Source organism: Gossypium raimondii, chromosome 8 (assembly GCF_025698545.1).
Source record: "Gossypium raimondii isolate GPD5lz chromosome 8, ASM2569854v1, whole genome shotgun sequence".
NCBI classification, from domain to species: Eukaryota; Viridiplantae; Streptophyta; class Magnoliopsida; order Malvales; family Malvaceae; genus Gossypium; species Gossypium raimondii.
In genome coordinates this window covers 20,342,969-20,366,158 of record NC_068572.1, presented here as the reverse complement: position 1 = coordinate 20,366,158, position 23,190 = coordinate 20,342,969, and the positions used below count along the sequence as shown (strand labels likewise).

Here is a 23,190-nt window from a genome sequence, read left to right as displayed (position 1 = left end):
GTAAATAGCTAATACAATTTTACAAGTGTACATGCCTTTCAAGTAATAAAGTGATAAGTATCATCTCTATAGGGATCAGAAATTGGCAAGAAATTGAGTAAGTTATTATAATCCTATTGACTATACTGAATAGTATGAAATACTCTCAAGTTGAATAAGATATTTGCATAATGAATTAATGAAATCAAATCCTAAAAGTAAAGAAATGATATGAAAATTAAAATGATGTGGCAAATTACAGAGAAAAGTAAGAGTATTTCTATTTTTGAATGAATCGGGCTCGCATTATTCAGGTGAAATGCTCATATCAAAATAATGCTATGGAAAAATATTGTCTAATCAACTGCTCAAAGAGTCACTACTGTAACCTACCTCTTTCGATAGTTAGATCTTAAGTAAGAAATCTAAGTTACTGTATGTCTACAGAAGTCTGGATTAATAACTACAATGAATATTCTTCTTTATACAACTCGCAACATCTATGTCTAGAGTGCTACGAATATTCTATCGAGTATCCATTTGCATCAAACGATTCAAGATCAAGTATATTTAACCTTTTCAAAATTAAAAATACATCTAAGAACACAACACACAATAATTATGTCTAGAGCTTACATGCATGTATTTAAAATAAGCATAAAATGAATGAAACAGTGACATAGACAATCTCAAATCACGAGCATTAAAGATGATAAAACATTCACCCAAATAACTCCAACCTAGAAAAGATTTAGTTCAATAAAGAGAAAAATTGTTGTCACCAATTTTCTTCTCACAAAAATTCTTTTCCTCTTCTTTCTTCTTCTCTCTCATTCTTTTATTGGTTAGCTCTATCCCTCTCAACACTCATTTCTTTCTCCTCTTTTTCAAGGTGGTTTTTCTGGTACACGTCCAGCTAGCTGAGAATGACTTGGATATAATGTTGAGTCATCTTCCTAAAATTTCCATGGCAATTGTGTTGACAATCAATCTCATCATTTACCACGAAAATGTTTCTCTTTCCCTATTTTGCTTCTACATCCTCTTCTTCTACCTGCACCTGTGTTCAACCACAACAACAGCTTTTCCTTCCCCAAGTAATGAAAGTAGTAAATGATGACCATTATAGCACAATCCAAGCGTTGTTATGTAATGTTCTAAAATTATCCTAAAATGTATATATATTTACTTAATTATAAAAAATTAATTTCATATAGAGGCCTAAAATATAACTCTTTTCAAGAGTTATCACAGATTAGGCCTTTCGAGGTGTCTGTTGAGCCAATTTTTACCTTTTGTGCAAAACTGTCGAAAATAAACCAAATTTGTTAAAATTTATTATAGAAATAATTAAAATTTAATATGTTACTAATTTAAGCGAAAATTAATTATTTTATAATTAAAGTGTGAATTTCGATAAAATTTACTACGAAACTGCATGAATTAGAGCTCAAAGGGTGCTGAAAAAGTTTATATATTTTTTGTGTTTCCACATCCGCAAACTTAATTCATTGCTCTTCCTGAGTAATGCACAAATTTTAAAGAGGAAGTGCTTGAAATCATGATTGATAAATGCCTTTAGAATACATTTCCCCCACAATTATGAGTTTAGTGTAATTAAGCTCAAGAATAAGAATTTTGAAATTATGCAATCCAAGCATACATATTATTCCAGTTATTCTCAATTTTTATTATACTAGCAAGAATAGACTAATTGTTTTCTTAATAAAAACATAGTAATTCTTACCACTTAACTTTTATTCCCTTATTTAAGACTAATTTACAATCACTAAGTTAACTTATGTCTTCATATGTTAAACTTAGCAATTTCTCTCCACTAATGTAGGCAGCACAAAAATCTAAATTGAAAGGTCTTTTAAATAGGTTGTAATGTAACTAGGTTAGGGGTAGGTAAAAGATAGATAAATTTAAGCTAAAAACCCTAGACTCAGCTTGCATCGGACCTTCAGAATAAGTGCCTTCAGTACACCAACTCATTTTTCTTTCACATGCTCATTTGTACATCTATTTCTTTCAAGTACATATGCTCTTTCCTCTTATTCTTCTCTTTTTTTTTCAATACGAGCCTTTTAGTGTATGTACTATAATTTTTTTGAGCATTTGATACTTCTTTTCAACTGCCCCAAACTTATTTTCAAAGAATATTCTGGATAGACTGAGTCTAGTGTTTGGGACAATTTAAAGATAATTATGAGAGAAGTGATGGCTAAATATTGCAAAGGTTCAAATAAAATTAGGCTATATAGTCTCAAAGTTGGGTTTCAAGGGATAAATATTCGTTAAGGTTGGCTTGAAAGGCTAAAACTGTCCAAACAAAAGTTTTCCTAAGTTATTTTCAAAATTCTATGCATTCTAGGATTTTGCCTCAAGAAATTACTAAGTCAATTCTAGAAATTTAAACTTTCATGTATGTCTAACTCTCTTAAAGAATTAAAAATTTTATGGTATGATTTGCAAACTTTATTAAGAGTAACATTATGTCATAATTCAACAAACATAGCAAGTATTAACATAATAGAACTTTATTTATACTTAGAAGTTAGCATAATTAACAAAAATTCAAATTTTGAACAAAATATAACTTAATCATAACTATAAGAATAATGTATCTTAAAAAAAATTTCAATTTTTTGTCCCCCAACGTAAGATGAACAATGTCCCAATTGTTAAAAAACAATAGAAAGAATGCAAATATAGAAGTGAATAGATATTGTACACCAGGCAGGGCCGAAGTAAAATGAGGTGAGTAAAGTTTGACTACTTAAACACCAAGCTTTTCCAAATCAAATCTAGTCCTAGACATGTACATATCTATTGCCACACTTCTTATTTTGCAATTTATTAAATTTTATTGATGATTCCCACCTCTTATTTTATTATGCGAGAAATAAATTCCTAAAAGAGCTTAAAACTAAATGCTCAAAATATCCTAAAAAGTAAAATAAAGTAAAGACAAGATCCCCCTTTTTATTTATTTGTAGTCCCATCTGAATACAATTGCCTCGTTCCTTCATCGACATTGGAGTCCATGGTTTGAGTATAAAATCTGGAAATTCAAGCACAAAAAATATAGGTTATGAAATATATATATTTTTAAATGCATCTCTGATTGAGTCATCCAATATTTTTGAGTATCTCCAGTAAGCTTGTTGCTGCAACTGCATGTGTTGCAGCATAGCCATTATATCAAACTGTTCACTTCATGAAATGGTGCTAGATGAAGGGACTCTCGACGTCAGACTTAGAAAATATGTTAAGGGTGGTTTCAGTTTTAGGTAGGTGGGTGAGTAGCTGAGGGTAAGGTTTAGAGTTTGAGGGGGTGGTGATTTTAAGGTAGTTTAGCTGGATGGTTTGTGGCTTCGAATGAAGGTGTTCAAGGTGGCGATTTAGGGAGTTAAGGGATGTGACATTAAAGGTTGAGGAATATACACTATTAAGCTACTTGGGAGTGGTAGTAGAGTAAGGTTAGGGCTATAGGTTTGTGCGGAAAAGGGTTGAATATTTCCCTTCCTAGCAATGTCTTAAGCCCAATGGCAGCTCATTTTTGGATCCTAAGTTACTATTCTGAAAATAAACTAAAAAAAAACTCAAAGAAATTAGTGATTGGGGTAAAAAATTAACCATTTTTTAACAGAACAATTAAATAAATTCTTCGAACTACTTAGAAAAATATTTTTTGAAAAATTACATTAAATTAAACTCTCAAGAAAGACTAGAGGGGTCACAGATGGTCTCATTTAAGTCCCAATCTCCTATACATAATTTTAATCAATGTAATGAACCAAACAAATTATCTATGTCTATCATTTTATTCAAATGAGAAAAAAAACTAAAAATATAAAATAACGATAGAGAAAGTGAAGGGAAGTCCCTCTATTTTATTCAGCATCGTCATTGACCATGGTTGTGTCAAATGACCAATTGTCATACCAACAATACCCATCTAGGAAGTAATCACATTCTTTCCCATCAAATTTATCCAACATCTTATAATGGAAAGAAAACCTGGAATGATCTTTCCTAGTGGCCCTGTTTAACTTCCTGTAATTCCTACAAATCCTCCAACCGTGACTAGAATATATGAAATAATCCATCCAGTACCCTTCTTGTGCCTTTCAAAAACCACAAGTGCCTCTTCTTCTTGATCTTTGGTGGACTTAATTGACATAATTACAGGTAAAGGAAAAGAAATACCAAATAGTTAAATTTCAATTGAGGAGAAAAATCTTCAGTTCCAATTTAGTTGGCTTTTCAATCAATAACTTTGGTTGCATATACTCCTGAGATGATAACTCTAATGATTCCAGTGGAATTCCTTGAGTGAATTCCTTCGAATTAGCTTCTAACAAAGCCAAACATTTTTTGTATTCATCATCACTTGGTGAATCCACCAGAACAATTGTTCTAATGGATCGTCTAAAGAATTGAGCTCTAATTGTGTAGAAGCCAGTGATTCCATCTTGGAAATAGCAGAGCAGTCTTCAACAACATTTGGTTATTTAGTAGCATCGGTGTCATTAAAAGTCACCTTGTCATCAAAGATTTCTTTCAAATGAGTATCCTTTTGCTACTTCTAGAATCGTTGAGGATATGGCAGTGGTGGAATCTTAGGTTTAATCGGACAACTCTTCTATGGAAATATTTCTGCATCTGACAAGGGTGTTAGGTAATCAAAACTAACTGGTTTAGAGTTTACCTAATCAAGGATCACTGAATCTGACTTTTGTGAAACAGGAGTTTCAACACTCGGTTGAACTTCCTATTTGTCTTGAGTGACAACAGGCTCATCTTGAACCTCAACCACCTTGGACTCTAATGTCTTTCCACTTGGAAAAGTGACCGCTTTACAATTTTTTTCCCAAAATTCTTAGATTTTCTATGCCCCTCAGCCAAATACCCTGGGGTTTGCTTCTGAGCTCATTGGCTAGCTGTCCCACTTGGTTTCCTAAATTCTTCAATGTTGCTACTTGGTTTTGGATTAGTTCATCATTCTTTGCTATGTATGCCTTCAAAAAATTCTTAAGATTACTTGAAGAATCAGTAGACGGGGGTTGTTGCACTTGTTGAGAATATTTTGATGGATAATTTAGTCAAGATGGCATAGAAGAGTAGCTATGGTCTGCCCATTGATTACTCAATGGAGAAATTGGATGATTCTACCATGAAGAGTTATAAGAATTTGATTGCGTACCATTCCAATTTTGATTTCCCATGTAATATTTTGACTCTTGATTTGATGGGAAATTTTTAAAGAAATGGCCATCTCCACAGTATTCACCAGAAATATTCTTGAACTGGTTCAGCAACTGACCTATCAGATTACCATTGACGCCATTAACAATTATGTTCTTAAGCGTAGAAGACATAGAGGAGACCTGGGCTGCCAAAGAAACAAGTGTGTCTGCTTCATGTACTCCTACTACTTATCTTTCTGAGATGGCTTGGTTGGTTGGCCACTAATAGTTATTGCTGGCAATTCTTTCAATAATCTCGTAAGCATCATTAAAAGATAGAAAAACAAGGGCTCCATTTGCTGAAGCATCTGCCATCATTCTAGTATGAATATTGAGACCAATATAGAAAGTCTCCATTTGAACACAATAAGGAATGCAATGATGAAGGCACTTTCATAATAACTCCTTGATCGCTCCCATGCCTCATATAAAAGTCTTCGTCAAGTTGCTGAAATTTTGTAATTTCATTTCAGAGCTTGGCGGTCAAAGATGGAGGAAAGTATTTCATTAAGAAACATTCAACCAACTCTTGCATTTAGTTATGGAACTTGACGGTAGGAAGTTCAACCACGCTCATGCTCTATCTCTTAAGGAGTATGGACATAGTCTCAGTCTTAAGGTGTCCTTGGTCACCCCGACTAGTTTAAATGAGTTACTCACTTCCACAAATAGCCAAAGATGAAAATGTGGATCTTTAGTAGGAATCCTACTAAATTGACTTATATTTTGCAACATTTGGAACATGACTGACTTTAGTTCGAATTGCGATGCCTCAATTTTTGGTCTCACAATACTCGGATTGAGCTCGTTGAAGAAAGGAATGGCATATTGTCAAATGATACAATTTCTATCATCGGCAACAACGATCGGATTGTGAGTATTATAAGCGAATGCTCCTTCTTGATTTTGATTTTGATTGTCAAAATTCATCTATTCGGTCTTTCTTCGGTTCGCTTGTCTTCTCTTTTGTTTGAATGTCCTTGCAATTTTAGGGTCTACGGGGAGTAAGTCATAATTTGATCAGTACTTATAAACACCTAAAACAAACACAAAAAAATATTGGAATTAGAATTTAACAAGAAAAAAAACTAAAATGAAAAATTAACAATTTCACAAATAATGTCTTTTAAAATCAATCCCCGATAACGACGCCAAAAACTTGGAACGACAGAAATGTGCAACTGTACACAATCATTATCAAGTAATAAAGTGACAAGTAAATATCCAGTTATTGTACCAACAAGGACTGTGAAAGAAAAATATTTATGAAATGTAAATCAAACACTTTGGTGATGGGAAAATTATTTGTTTTGAATAAGTGATTTAAAAGTTAAATTTTAATAAATAAAAACTAAAAATTACAAAGCACAATTTCAAAAAGAGGAGTTTTAATCAATATGACATAATCGTGCTAGATCGATTACATTCCTTAACTTAGAATTACTAAACCCATGTTCATGTTGCTAGAAGAATTTTCATGGCAACTTGGTAATTTGTTAACTACTGCAAATACATACTAAATTAACCAATCTCTTGAAATTTTTCAATGCCAATACAGAAAATTAATCAATCTTCATAAGCACATATAAGATTAAGTGAGGTAACCATATATTTCTATATTGAAACAATTTAATCACAATAATATTGCAAGTTATGCAAGGCTAATGTATCGTTTAATACAATCGCTAATTTAACCTTCACTACCTTAGAAGATTAAACATGCACCAATTAAATATTGTGTCAATTTATTATAATTTTAATACATTTAATAATTATTTCATTCGTTACCTTACATTTTATAATGCAAGTATAACATAAGCATCATTTTATTCAATTGAACAACTCACCAAGGCCTATAACAACACAAACATGATTTTAATAATTCAAGTGGACAGAATGCAATAAATCTAACCCAAATTAATTTAAGTCATTTTAATTATAACAAGAACAACTAAAAATATTATTCATATTCATGATTACAACATAAACAAGAAAATTGAAGAGAAGGGAACTAGGAAGGAAATCCAGTATTTCTTTAAAGCCAGACTACTGCACTCTTCTTCTTATCTGCTCATTGTGTTGAACCGAGGCCTCTACAAACAATTCAATGATGCTATTCCAAGGTGGAAGAAGGCTCTTTTTCAAGAGCAAAATCGACAAGGGAAATGGGAAAATAAGAAAGGGAATGGAAGAGAGAAAGTGAGTGATAGAGAGAGAGATGTGTGGGAATGAATGGTGTCTTGAATGAGGTAGCAAAGTTGGGTATTTATAGGTGTGAATGGATGCTAAAAGTAGAAAATAATTAGCAGCCATACACTCATCCTGTAACACCCCAAACCCGGCCTAAACATTAGGGCCAAATCTGGTGATGTCACATTGTAACACCTTTTACCCGTATTCAACGCTGGAATAGGGTACGATGCATTACCAGAATAAATACACTTATAAACATATTAAATTGAGTTATAAAATTTCATCTAATTCAAAACTTTTAAATTATTATCTTCGAGTCACTAATTAGGGTATACGAGGCCCAATACATACCCATTCATATGCACAATATATTCGTTAAATCAATCGAATATTGAAGAATCCACTTTATGTCAGAATCAATATTATTAGCAATCATAAATATTTTCATGTTAATCTCATATATCACTTACCGAACTTGAATGTTAATTTACGAATATGTAATTCACTAACATATTCTGTTATACACAAAGTTTAATTGATGAAGTCATTTAATTGAGCTAAATTTCATGTTCATTCCAAATTTTCTTCTAAATCCATAAATGCTTCCACTTACCATTTACCTAATCAATTTCTATAACCAAGCTATCACACAACAATAATACATCACCTGTGCTTCATGAATTCAATATTCAATTCTTATCACCATCAAATCCATGTCATTCGAATACTTAAAGTTTATTCAAGCATATATTATTATGTTTCATATACCAAGCATATGTCAAAATTACGAATACGCAATCAATTCATTTGTCATTTATTTGACTAGCAAATTAACCTCAAAATTTATAACATCCCATTACTTAATATATGCCATAAAACACTCCTTTAACATAAACTAGCACCATGGCCGAATTTTCATTCTGATATTTATTACTTTTTTTTCCGAATCACATAGCAAAATATTACAAATATGTATATATTTGAATACTATAATTATGCATCAACTTACCAACATGAGTTAATTCATAAGTCACTCATGACATCACTTCATGCAAAATATACCACACACATATGCTATGAAACTTTATTTTCTCTCATGAGCTTACCATGACCAGTAATGCACCAATATAAACATCACTCCTATTTCAATGTTTATCAATTATAATCAGGCATATAACCAATTATACACAATTCATTCATATACTTTATTGTCCTCCTCCTCCTCTCCATCCCACATCCTTTATGTATAGAACATGTTCAAATAGCATTATACATAATTTCACTATTCACTTATATTCAAATTCAAAGTTGTCTATTTGATTCAGAGTCACTAAATCATTTTTATCTAGAGCTAAAGAGCTCTAAATGAAGATTCGTTAATTTTACCCAAAACTAGACTCACATATATTCTTACCATAAAATTTTGAGAATTTTTTACTTGGCCAATTAGTACAGTTTATTCTTTAAAGTCACCCCTGTTTCATTGCTCAACATCTCTGACCTCTCTTAACTAAAAATGAATTATCTCATTGTACAAAATTTGGATGATATTTCCATTTATTTCCTTTGAAAATAGACTCATTAAGAATTTGAAGCATATATATTATAACTCATACTTATTTTTGTACAATTGTTAATAATTCTCCAAAGTCAGAATAGGGGATCCTGAAATCAATCCGACTCTGCCTCACTAAAATTTAAATATCTGAAGATATATAACTCTTTTGTTCGCTCTGTTTCTTTTATGTAAAAATAAGCTCATTAAGATTTCATTTCATATCTTATTCACTCTCTAATTCAATTTTCACCATTTTTGGTGATTTTTCAAAGTCACACAACTGTTGCTGTCTAAACTGTTTTGTTGTAAAATGTATTCTTTCATAATTTCACTTTTTCACTATCTCAATTCCATTGAATTTTTCACATCTCATTCCAATAGTCCATTTCAATTCATAAATAATTCATTCAATTTATCACTATATTCAAAGCAATCCAATTTCTCAATTCCAATTTCAATTCAATCTTCAATACAATTCCACATATATATTCATCACTCAATTACACTTAGTTAATTTCCTAATGAACACTTCAGAATACTAACAGATACACGGTGGAATCAACACATAGCAACCACCTTATAAAAAATGATAGTTGGTTCACATAGTAGCCTGCACATAGTACTACACATGTGACCTATCATTCTGGTACACGTAGTAGCCTGCACATAGTACTACACATGTGACCTAGCAACTTCACTCGTATCTCTTTCATTCCGAAGGTTCAATTGGGAATTTTCACTTTTTCTAACTTTTTTTTACCAATCAATGTCAATTTCTCATATTTCTCGATTTATAATAACATATTTAGCTTATATAACATTAAAATTAATGAATCCAGTCCAAAAATCAAATTTTGGAAAAATTACAATTTTGCCCCTAAAGTTTCACAAAATTACGATTTATCCCCTAAGCTCGGAAATTAAACTTAATTCCTTTTTCTTATGTTTTACGACATGCTGAAAATTTTTCCCTTCTATAGCAACATCAAATTCTTGCTCTAACATGCACTTATGAACAATAATAATTTTTATCGATTATGCCGTTTCCCTTGTTTTCACTAAAAAACGCTTAGCAAAATTGTTTAACACAATTTCGAGCTTCATATTCTACCATAAAACATCAAAATAAACACATTTCACCTATGGGTATTTTTCCAAATATAAACCCTAGGTTAAAATATTGCTAGAATAAGCTAAATTAAGCTACCGGGACTTTAAAAACGTAAAGAACATTAAAAACGGGGCTTGGAATCACTTACTGTGGAGCTTGGAAGCTTGAAACCCTAACCATGGCTTCCCCCTTGCTATTTTCGTTCATCATGGAGAAGATGGCAATTTTTTGGCTATTTTGGCCTTTTTAATTATTTTAATTACTAAATGACCAAAATGCCCCCAACTTAAAAATATCCTATTTCACTTATCGCTTGCCCATTTTTGTCCAACAAGTTAACCAATGGTCTAATTACCATTTAAGGACCTCCAATTTAAAATTTCATAACAATTGGACACTTGTAACATGTAGAACTCAATTTTTGAACTTTTTACAATTTAGTCCTTTTGGCTAAATTGAGTGCCCAAACGTCGAAATTTTTTAACGAAATTTTTATGAAATCATTCCGTGAAATTTTAGACCATAAAAATATAATAAAAAAAAATTTTTTCTCGTCGAATTTGTGGTCCCAAAACCACTGGTCTGATTAGGCCTAAAATCGGGCTGTTACACTTCTTTGGCCAACCATACAACAAGGAAGTTTGAATGTTTCAAACTTTGCTAAATTTAGCTTGGGACAAATCTTTAAAGGCACAAAAAGTGGAGGGGTTTGAATGGAGTTTAAGGACACTTTGAGGGCTATTTTGCAAGCATAAAAATTAGAAAATTTTAACTGATTAGGTCAGCTTTTTGGACGGTTTTGGGATTACTAAGGGATTTATTCTAACCCGGGAATAATGCCATGGCAAAACTATGGCGAACTTACTGTTTGATTGGGTGCTAATGTGGTTTACCTCTATTGAAAGCAAGACCTAAGGTTAGTCACCCCTAATGCACTATATGTCTATAGGCTCGGGATTAGCAACTACTACTAAAGCTCAACCCTTTAAATAGTATAAGCTACCTTAAGACTTATTGAGCATTCAACAACATTCTCTTAAGAATTTAAACAAAAAAAACCATGTGGTAAAGAATTAAAATAAACCATATTAATCCATAAATATTAATCGAAGTTAAAACATCCAAAGCAAACCCTAGCCATATTAAGTTAGCTCCTGCCTAGGCTGCAGAAATTCAAGTTGTTTTCGTATCATCAATATCCCAAAATATCAGTTTAGAACATAATAATTGAAACAAAATGCAGAGGAAGAAATCTGGGTTTCAAAACTCCAATTCCCCCAACTCGGCGTCTTGTTGCTCGTCTTCACCAATGTTCACAGTCAGTTCAACTTCCCTTGCTACCACCATGAGACCTCTGTCCAAGCGCAGAAAAATTGTCGTGTCTTTCTCTCCCCTTTTTATTGCGTTTTATACTTGGGTTGTCCTCTAGGGTAAAAGTCACCAACCAATTCCCTAATTTTGAGGTGAATATTCTCCATTACACATGCATGTGAGGGACCAAATGCTGAGTGATTCATTGCTGACTAGGTGTCTGTCATTTTCTTCACCAGCATTGCTATGGCAACCTCTCATAATGCCTCAGGAAACCTTCATCCTCTACTATCATTCTCCATTAAACCTGCCATTTAGCCACAATAAGACCTTTTCACAAGCAATTAAAGGTAAAGATGTAATAAAGTAATCACCATCTCAATTTCTTATATGCACTGCTCGATTGACTAGAAATGCTCCTACAATTACCTAAAATGAATCTAATTTTACTTAAGTAAAAGTAATTAATTAAGTCTAAAAGTATGAATTATAACTCTTTCAAGAGTTATCACACCCCCAAACCTGAATTATTGCTTGTCATCAAGTAATGTAATGCAACCTAACAACTAGTGCATGCTCTAATGCACTTCATTTCCTGTACTTACATTATCGAGTTGATTAAACATTACTAATTTTCAATCTTCAGAATACTTTACAATCAAGAATATGTGCAATCTATCTAATAATATCTCATCAAATCCAGAAATCTAAAAACCTTTCCCTAAAATCAGAATTTCCTTAAATGTTGTTGTGTGTATTCGATTGTATTTAGTCAATTATTAAAGAACTTAGGAATACCTGGTTGAACTCACTTATTATCACTTTTAACTTGACTTTAGCTAATACTTCTCTCATGCATTGCTTCCCTTTTTTTTCGGGAATTCATCTCATCACACATGCCTTTCTACTTGGAAGTGAAGATAGAGCAAACACCAAACTCCCAAGCTGCTTAGCACTGTCATGATTTAAAGTTATTTTCTTCACTCATGTTTCCAACTTCCTTTATACTTCAAAGTGAAGATAGAGAAAACACCAAACTCCCAAACTACTTAGCAGTCTTCCATAGTGGAGTGTCCCAAAATTACTTTAAGGTATTCGTATATGCAACCTTTTTCTACCTAAAAGTAAAGATGGAGCAAACACCAAACTCTTGGGCTACTCAATGAGACAGAAATTGGAGCCTTTACTACAAAACCTAGGTTAACAATTTATGGTTCTCGGAGTTTAAATTTAGCCTTTCATTTGCTGCATTTGTGCATTTAAGCTCAATGACTTCTATAAAAAATTGTGAGTTTTAGTCCAAAAATTCCTAAGGTCATTATGGATTGAATGAATACAATCTAAGTGTCATAGATATAATAAAGAATGCTAACCTTAGGAGTCAGTTCTATTAATTTCCTTTCTATATCTCGCAAAAAAATTTAAAGACTATTTTTATCATTGGAATTTACTAAATTAGCTATCATGCAATCAACTCAATAATGCTATAACAAACAATTCTTTATTACTTACTAGAATGCATGAAATTCTATGGCGATTAAGTATGTCAATAAGGATAACATATAACAACGAATGATGCAATGTTAAACTAAAGTCTAAAATGCCTGCTACACCCCCAAACCTAAGGGATGCATTGTCCTCAATGCATGAGACTTAAAATTAACAAAATGTAGTGTGATTTGTTTATTTATATTTAATAGAGGGTAAAAGAAACTCACTAACGACTTATGGTGATGGTACTTCACTGCTTGCGCATTGATTTTCCTGCTATACGCTTGTATCTTAGCTTTCTTTTAAGTGACTAAATGGGTGGTTCCTCATCTTCCTTGTCAGAATTTGTGATCTTGTCAATGATTCGATGGATTTCACTGTCTTTTTCAGACATGGCTTCTGTTGGCAGAGGTGGGACAGGTATCCTCTGTGGCACAGGTGTAGGGGTGGTTTCATTTTGTTCTTATTCCTTACCATCAGTATTCAAAGACTTTGTTTTCTTTGGTTCCTCTTCGACTGCATTCCCTTTTTTCAGGATTTTCTCTCACAGTTGTAGGCTCTACCTTGTCAAATGACACTTCAACTAGTTCCTCCTCAGCACGTCTAGCCTTGGGAAGTGCTAGAAAATCTTTGAGGAAATCAAGAAATTCATGCATTTTCTTAGTGAAGTTCTTCTGTAGGGATATTTTCAAAGAAATATTTTGATCCTTCACATAGGACCAATAAAGTGCCTACTATTCTTGAGTCTTTGTCATTTATTCAACAATTTGATATTGCTGAATCTCGAATAGTGGCATTCTTTGCTCCAGTTGCTCTAAGGACTACAACTCTTATTTTTCAAATGAACTCCGAGAGGTTAAGGCTTCTGCAGAGGCAAAGTGCCTGGCAGAAGATGTAGGTGCCTTACTTTGCTGGTGTTATTTCGGTGTTTCTACTCCTTGGATTTTTGCACATATAGATTGAAACATTCCTCCCTTGCTTAGGGTAGCATTCTAATTGGCATTCAAAAGGACTTTAGCCATTCTGCAGAAAGTAGTGATTAGGAAAGGGAAATTTAGACTACCCATATTCTTTTCTGGACACCAATGCACCTCATAAAAAATAACCTTACCAATGTTGAGTTTCCTACCCATGATGATCAAATGCAACAGTAGAATCCATTCCTATTACATTGTGTAATTGTGGGTAGATGAAAAAGTGTTAGCAGTTGAAGAGACGTAAATGGGGGTAATGGGTTGGGCGGTTTCTAGAAACTTACAGGGTAAGTAGTGTGAAAAAGAGGGAAGAGTGAAAAGTAAAAACAATTTGGAGGGAACCCTACAATGATCTGGAAGTAAAAAAATTTGGCAATCTTTTCATGGGCTTCCCAATCAAGATAGGGTCCAACTGTCCAAAATCTTTTCCTTGGACTTTTTCTCCCGCTTCAATTCCCACTTACCAACTTTTCTGTGACATAATTTACTTCTGGATGGCCAGGGCAAACACCAATTGGTACTACATCTATCGTGCTTGAACCTTCATTCTTTCTCAGTAATTCCCTCAAAATCTATACACTAATAAAAAATATAACCTTAATTGAAAATAACATCATGGAATTAAAGATGAAAACCGTAAAAACAAAATTAAAGTAAAACAAATAAACAAGAAAGAGTTGTTGAGCTTAAACATCTTTAAAGTCAATAGATTGTTTGTCTTGATTTACTTGAGCACCTCAGTACTGCTTTAAATGTTGTCCATTGACTTTAAATGTGACCTTCGTCTACATATCCTTGATGTCCATTACTCCATTTGGGTATACTTTGACTACTTCAAAGGGACCTGACCAACAGGATTTCAGTTTGCCAAAGAACATTTTCAACCTTGAGTTGAATAACAACACCTATTGTCCTAGTTCAAATTGTCGCGGCATAAATCTCTTATCATGCCAGTGCTTGGTCTTCTCATTATAAAGTATAGCATTCTTTTATGCTTGTGCCCTGAATTATTCCATTTCATTTAATTCAAGCAATATTATATTGCCAGTAGCTTTCAAATCCATGTTCAATTGCTTTATAGCCCAGTATGCCCTGTGGTCTAACTCAACCAACAAATGGGATGGTTTTCCGTAGAAGAGCTTGAATGGTGACATTCCTAACAGGGTTTTATAAGTAGTGCGATATGCCCATAAAGATTCGTCCAATCTTAAGGACCAATCCTTACGGTTTGGATTAACAACTTTCTCCAAAATCTAGTTAATTTCCCTACTGGAAATTTTAGCTTGCCTGTTCGTTTGCGGATGATATGCTGTGGCAATCTTTTGTTTTGCTTCGTACCTTTGCAGGGCCTTGGCAACTAGCTTGCAATCAAAGTGAGATCGCTCATCACTAATAATGGCTCGAGGCATACTAAATCTAGTAAAGATGTTCTTGTGTAGGAACTTTTTCATTAACCTAACATTATTAGAAGGTAAAGCTATGCTTCTACCCATTTGGAGACATAATCTACTACCACAAGTATGTATAAATTCCCGAACAAGGGTGGAAATGGACCAATAAAATCTATCCCCCAAACATCGAACAACTCAATTTCCAGAATATTTTGCAGTGACATTTCGTGTCTCCATGATAGGTTGCTTGTTCTCGACAACGATCGCATGTCTTTTACAATTTGTGGGCGTCTGTGAACAAATTTGGCCAATAGAACCCAGATTGGAGTACCTTTGTTGCAGTTCTTACTCCTCCAAAATGTCCTCCATTCGGGGTTGAATGACAATGTTGTAATACACTGTTCATTTCTTCATCAGGAATACATCTTCGAATTATTTGATCAGCACATTGCTTATATAGATAAGGCTCATCCCAATAGTAAAATCTTGCATCATTCAAGAATTTTGGTTTGTCATGGAAATTCAAATCAGGTGGCAATAGTCCACTAACTAAGAACTTTAAAATATCAACATACCAAGGCAATGCTGTGGCAATTAACAACTGCTCGTCCGAGAAACCGTCCTTAATAAGCTTGATATTACTGTCTTCTTTTCTAGCTTCTAGTCTTGATAGATGATCTGCCACTTGATTTTCAATTCCCTTTCTGTCTTGAGTCTCCAAATCAAACTTTTACAGCAAGACTATCCACCGAATCAGTCAGTAAATACTTAATGGTAGAATGGCTTGTGTAAACTGTGAGTTTGGTACCAAGTAAATATAACTGAAATTTATCAATGCAAATACCAAAACTAATAATTCATTTTCAGTGGTGGTATAATTAAGCTACGCATCAGTTAGAGTTTGACTGGCATAATAGATCGCACGAAATATTTTTTCTTTCCTTTGCCCTAGTACTGGTCCCATGGCATAATCACTGGAATCACACGTAAGCTCAAATGGCAATGTCCACTCAGGAGCTATTCCAATCGGTGTAGCCACCAGTCATTTTTTTAACTCCTCGAAAGCTAGCAGACAAGGTTCATCAAAGGGGAAAGGTTTATTTTGTTCCAAGAAGGCACACAAGGGCTTATAGATCTTGGAAAAGTCTTTAATAAATCTCCTATAGAATCCATCATGCCTTAAAAAACTCCTAATTCCCTTAACACTCATTGGAGGTGGTAGGTTCTTAATCACTTCTCTTTTTGCCTTGTCAACTTTGATTCTTTTATGGGAAACCTTATGCCGTAGGACAATGCCTTCTCTTACCATGAAATGCCACTCCTCTTAGTTTAAGATGAGGTTAGTCTCCTTACACTGTTCAAGTACCAATTCTAATTTCTGCAAACAACCTTCAAAATCATTCCCAAATACCAAGAAATATCAATAAACACTTTGAGAAAATTCTTAACCATATCCGAGAATATGGAAATCATGCACTGTTGGAATATTACTGGCACATTACACAGACCTAAGGGCATTCTTCTAAAGGCAAATGTACCATACGGACATGTGAATGTTGTCTTTTATTGATCCTCTAGGCAAATGCAATCTGATAGTACCAGAGTTTCCATCTAATAAATAGTAGAGGTCCTTTCCAACTAATCGATTTAACATTTCATCAATGAAGGGCAATGGAAAATGATCCTTCCTTATGGCTTTGTGGAGCTTGTGATAGTCCATGTAGACTCGCCATCTCGAGACAGTTTGTGTAGGTATAAGCTCATTATTGTCGTTACTAACCAGGGTGACACCTCTCTTCTTCGTACACATTGGACTTGACTCAACGAAGGTCTGTCAGAGATTGTGTAGATAATGCCAACATCCAACCATTTGATTATCTCCTTCTTTACCACCTTTTTCATAATGGGGTTCAACATCCTTTACTACTCAATAGAATTGCCATGGTAGTCTTCCAACAGAGTTGTATGCATGTAAAGTGTGGGGATGATTCATTTAATATCTGTGATTGTCCCACCTAATGTCTTTTTGAATTTCTTAAGAACAACTAACAACTTAACCTCTTGCTCATCAGTCAGCTCATTAGACACAACCACAGGTAGCGTGTTATGTAACACCCCAAACCTGGCCTAGACGTTATGGTCGAATATGACATGTCACATTGAAGTGTCTTTCAAAAATTTAACTCGTTGGTAAAAGTTTGTTTCTAAGCTTAAGATAAACCCCTTTATTATTTATTTAACAACTAGACAAAACATTTGTCTTGTTATCTGATATTGTTTTAATAAGTTGGTTTAAAATCGCGAAAGCTTGTTAAATTCTATTGTTTAAAACTCGTTTCTTTGATATTAGTAATTATTTTAAAAAGTCCTCTTCTCCTATCTACCAATTTAAAATATGTAAGTAAAAGCCCAATTAAAAATTTAAACCAACTCAAAGGCCTTATTACTAAAACAAAACCCAACTTATAATTTAAATTAAAATAAAAGCAAGCGTGAACTGTAGCAGTCGTGTGGCCACCTCTAATTATCTCGCAGCACTGAATCGCCTAAGGCTGAGGATTACCTGTACAGTTAAAAGGAAAGGGTGAGTTTACGAAACTCAGCATGTAATCCCCTAATAGTCAATCAGTAATCATGCAGTATCAATCTGGGCCTGAGCCCTATACAGTAACAGTATAGTGTGGGCCTTAGCCCAAAATAGTAACAGTGCAGGTCTTAGCCCAATACAGTAACACTGCAAAAAAGTAACCCATCCCAATCCAGTCAACACACCACTCCGTACCACCAACACACCATTGTAGCAAAGCTGCCACTAATAGAATCGCAATGAAGCTGCCAGTAATAGTATATGTGGCAAAGCCACCAGTACAGTATACTTTCCCCATATCAGTATTCCAACCCCATGCAATATGTCATGTCATAAATCATACGTGAATGCAGAACGTCATACTCAGTAATAGTCATATTTATATCATAAAACAAATCATCCATACATATCATAAGGTTATAACGATCATTTGATCTCCTAAGGGTATAACAGTCATTTTACCTTATGGGGGTATTTTAGTCATTTTACCTTTCAGGGGTATTTCAGTCATTTTACCCTCCGAGGTAATTTCAATCATTTTATCCTTTAAAGGTATTTTAGTAATTTTACCCTTCGGGGGTATTTCGGTCATTTAAACCTCCAAGGGAATTTCGGTCATTTTACCCTTTAGGGGTATTTTAGTCATTTTACCCTCTAGGGTATTTCAATCATTTTACCCTTCAAGGATATTTCTATCATTTTACCCTTCGGGGGTATTTTGGTCATTTTACCCTTCGGGGGTATTTTTGTCATTTTACCCATGAATCGCAAGTTGGGCTTACCACTCAAGCGATCGTACGCCCGTGTGGTCTCAAAAGTCGTATCTACGGCATTTTGGCTTTTCACCGATCTACGGTTGCAGTGGGACGATTACACACCTGATTGTGAAAACGCACTAAGATCCACGAGCACCCAAAATCTACATTCATACAAGTTCTCCATTAGTCGCTAAAAAATAGTGTTAAACTCCTTCTTTACATCTTAACCAAAACTAAATTAATATTTGCCTTGCCTGTCAAAAGTGGCTTAGCCCACCTATACCACTGACGAAGGTTGACTAGAATCTTCTTGACGGATATCTGCATTGCAAACGAATTTATTAGACAAGATTGTTTAATCATGTGGTTTAAATCCACTTCATGAAAACTTACAGAAATACAGCTAGTATTCGGACTACCCCTAGAATGCTAGCCCACATACCTGCCTTAGATCGGGAGAAGAGAGAATGGTTTCAACGACTTGATAATACTTGATACTCTCTCAATCCTCGAGGAGTTCGAATCGACAGAGAAGAGTATATACAGTTGAACCACAGATAATAAAGGGGGATAGCTCTCGATCAAAAAGAAAATAATAGGAAGTAGAAATCAAAGACAAAAAGAAAAGGTTATTCGCTCAAGGAAGAAAAGGGGAAGAGAAAGAGATTCGGCCCACAGAGAATAGATGAGGAGAAAAGAGAAGGGAAATTCAGCAACAAGAGAAGAGGGAAGAGGAAAGTGTATTTGACAAAGGGCAACCACAATTATTCGGCCACCACAGAAAAAGAAAAAGAGATGAGTAGAAAAAGATATCAAAGACACCCAAGAGAAACACAAAGTCTTAGCAAAAATTGGCACCCAAAAGCAAAAAGACAAGAACGCGAAACTGACCGAACCCAAATCTGACAGAAAGAAAACAACTTCAAAAACTGATTACCTCAGTACCTACTAACCAAATTCGGCACAAGAAAACCCCCAACCGAAACCTATAGCTAGAGTTTTCCCAAAACAGCACAACTCTCCTCACAAACAACTCATTGATTTTCTCCTAAAATCTCTCCCCTTATCCCTCCTTGAATCACTCCACCAATTTCTCTCGAAACTCCCCCAACAACTCTATTCAAACTTCATTCAAACTCCCCTTAGCTGTGTTTCAATCCAACTTCACTACCTACATAGCTCAAGCAGCAAAATAAATATTCTACTGGACAACCCAGGACTTGAACCTCAGACCTCTTAGTTAGACAACATGCCACCTTGCCACTTGACCACAAGCTCTTTTTGTGACATAAAACCCACACTAATATTTATAAGGCCTATATGTCTATGCCCAAATTTGTTTAAAAGAAAAACTAAAAATTCTGCCAAGGCAAAGACTTGAACCCAGGCTTCTCAAACACTCCCATACACACTCAAATCACTTAGCCATTAAAGCAAACAAGCAATTTGTGTCAAAACATGCAAAAATTAAAGACTTAGATTTTTGGGGCGTTACATGTTATCCTTTCCTAAATATGCGTACTTTAACTGTGAAGGTAGACGTTTTAATGCTAAGGTAGGTGGTTCTTCTATGGACAATTTAGAAAGGCTGAAAGTTTGAGCAGATAAATCTAATGTGTCAAACCTCTTTACAAGTCTATCAACAATTAGTTTGGGTTCTAGCAACTCGTTGTGGTCTCCTAATGGCTCTTCATCATCAATATCAACTGAATCTGATTCACTATGCTCTTTTTCATGGTATTCTTTCTCAAATTCCACTTCCACAAAAGAATCTAACAAACTGACAACATGGCACTCTTTGATATAATCAACACATTTTATAGCCTTGAAAACATTAAAAATGATATGTTTATTGTTCACCCTCATAGTTAATTATCCCTTTTGAACATCAATCACAGTCCTACCTGTTGCAAGGAAAGTTTTACCCAAAACAATAGGCACATCTTTGTTAGCTTTACGTCTAACACAATGAAATCATCAGGAAAAATGAGTTTATCTAACCTTACCAGGAAATCCTTGATTTTACCTTCTAGGTGTGCATATGATCGATCTACCAATTGTAAGGTTATAGTGGTAGGTCTTACTTCACCAATTCCCACCTTTTTGAACACAGACATCGGCATAAGATTTATGCTCGCTCCTAAATCACTCAAGGCCTTCCCAACATATTGGTTTCCAATTGAGCAAGGTATTGTGAAGCTTCTTGGGTCCTTCACCTTTGGAGGCAATTTATTTGTCAACATGTAGTGCACCATTTATTGAGTGAGACTATTTCAAATTCTCCCAATTATCTTTTCTTTGGAAGTATGTCTTTCATAAACTTGACATAGTTAGGCATTTGCTCCAAGGCTTCGACCAAAGGTATATTGATATGAAGTTGCTTAAGGACATCCAAGAATTGCCGAAAATGTTGGTCTTGTTTGTGATTTTGAAAATGTTAGGAAAATTGGCAGGTGGGCAAACTTTAGGTTGTAATGATGATTTTGCTTGGGCATTATGTTCAGCAGTGTTATCTAAGTTTGCTTCAGCATATATTGGTCCAGTTTTCTCAGTTGTGGTGCTCTTCTTGGGTTGTTGAAGTGTTTTTCTTGTAATTTTTTCTATATTCACTAATTCAGGAACAACATTCTTGAAAACTCTATCTAGTTGTGTGCCACTTCTAAGAGTGATTGCTTTACAATTTTTTTCCCATGTGGTCTTGCATTCTCGGTATCACTAGGCAAAGTTCCTTGTGTTCTTGAGTTCAAAGCATTAGCTATCTTTCCTACTTGATTATCTAAAGCTCGTAATGATGATTCTTTGCTCTAAATCACATCATCTTTCCTGGACATATACTCATTTAGTAGAGACTCAATAGATGGGGAAGGAGATGATAATTGTCCTTGTTGAACTCACTCTTGAGGTAGTATATACTGATTGAAACCAGGTGGAACATTTATGGTATTTGGTCTAATAGCCGTGTTACAATTTCCAACTCATTGATTGTTCCGTCCAAAATTTGGGTGTTGTTTCCAACCAGGGTTATACATTTTGGAATAAGGATTGTTGTTCTTATTACAGTTGCCCATATAGTAGATAGATGTTGGGTTTGAGGGACACTCTTCAAACACGTGATCCTCACCACAATAAACACAAGATACCATTGTTGTTTTCAACTCTTTCACATCACTAGGCTTCTGCATGGTCTTTATCATGTTGGCTAAAGAAGGTACCTGAGTAGTAAGTGAGGTAGTAGTATCAAGTTCCAATGATGCAGCCACTCTCCTACTAGTTCCAACTCTTGTTGTGGGGTATTGTTAATCATTATTGGCATTTCCCTCCAAAATCTTATAGGCTTCATTGTAAGAATTATCTAACAAAGTTCCATTAGTTGAAGCATCAACCACCATTCGTGTCAGTGCATTTAAGCCATTGTAGAACATCTCTATTTGGGTCCAATGTTGAAATCCATGCATAGGACTTTCCTAAGCAAGTCTTTGAACCTTTCCCATGCTTCATACAGTGTTTCATCCTCTAGTTTCTTGGAGGATGTTATATCATTTCTTAGTTTGGAATTCATATTTTGTGGGTTATATCACAGTAGAAATATATGACAGAGATCATTCCATGATTCTACTGTTCCAGATGGTAAAGTGTTGAGCCATGTTCTAGCACGATCTCTTAATGGATAGGGAAGCAATTTGAGTTTTAAGGCTTCTTCAAGGATACCCTACTAGCTGAAAGAATCACAAACCTCCAAGAAATGTCTCAAGTACAATCTGGGATCGTTAGTTGGCAAACCACCAAACTGACCAATTGATTGAAGTATCTGAAACATTATAGGTTTCAATTTAAAACGAGGAGCTTGAATTTGTTGCCTGACTATTCCAGGATTAAAGTTCTCTATGATAGGCACTACATGCTCTCAAATTGGCCCATCCCGATCATCATACATTTGAGCAATAGGAGGATTAACATTCGGAGCTCTCACATTAAGTTTTTCATTCAAGCAGGTGGATTGTTACTATCTTGATTCCTTGCTCTTTGTTCTCTTCTCCTTCCTAGCAAGGTCCTTTCAATTTCTGGATCTAAGGGATAGAGTTCTTCAACAAGAATGCCTCTACGCATATGGTTAGTAACAGACTTGTCGAGATCACAAAACAAACAAATTAGGAACTAAAACTATAAAATTGCAATAACAAAAACTAAAATTACCAATTTCCAATGCCCAGCAATGTCACAAAAAACTTGTCGCATGTGAATATGATGTGCGAATTGTGCAAGTGTACACGTCGAATCAAGTAATAAAGTGATGAGTGAGTGTCGTTCCCACGAGGATTGGATGAGTGCTCTTTGTCAAAGTTATCACAGTTGAATAGAAAAGATAAATGTATCAAATGATGTTTAGTGAAATTAAAATGGGATTAACGCATTAGAAGTGAGAGTAATGGAGCATATGTAGGATCGCCAGTACCCCTATGCCGCAGCAAAAATTAATAAAAAATTAATTCTGGTGATCCAACCCATGGATCCATGTGCGAGGAACGAATTGGGGTGAAATAATGGTTTCGAAATTATCAAAACTTCAATCTGAGTAGACAGC

General features: G+C 34.5%; 2 non-coding genes across 2 annotated transcripts; both read left to right on the top strand.

Moving 5' to 3' along the window:
* Window positions 1-5,607: 5,607 nt before the first annotated feature.
* On the top strand, window positions 5,608-5,712 carry LOC128032157 (small nucleolar RNA R71). The gene has a single exon (XR_008188286.1). It is a non-coding gene; the product is annotated as a small nucleolar RNA R71 (small nucleolar RNA).
* A 16,340-nt stretch (window positions 5,713-22,052) lies between these two features.
* On the top strand, window positions 22,053-22,158 carry LOC128032290 (small nucleolar RNA R71). The gene has a single exon (XR_008188418.1). It is a non-coding gene; the product is annotated as a small nucleolar RNA R71 (small nucleolar RNA).
* The last annotated feature ends 1,032 nt before the right edge of the window (window positions 22,159-23,190 follow it).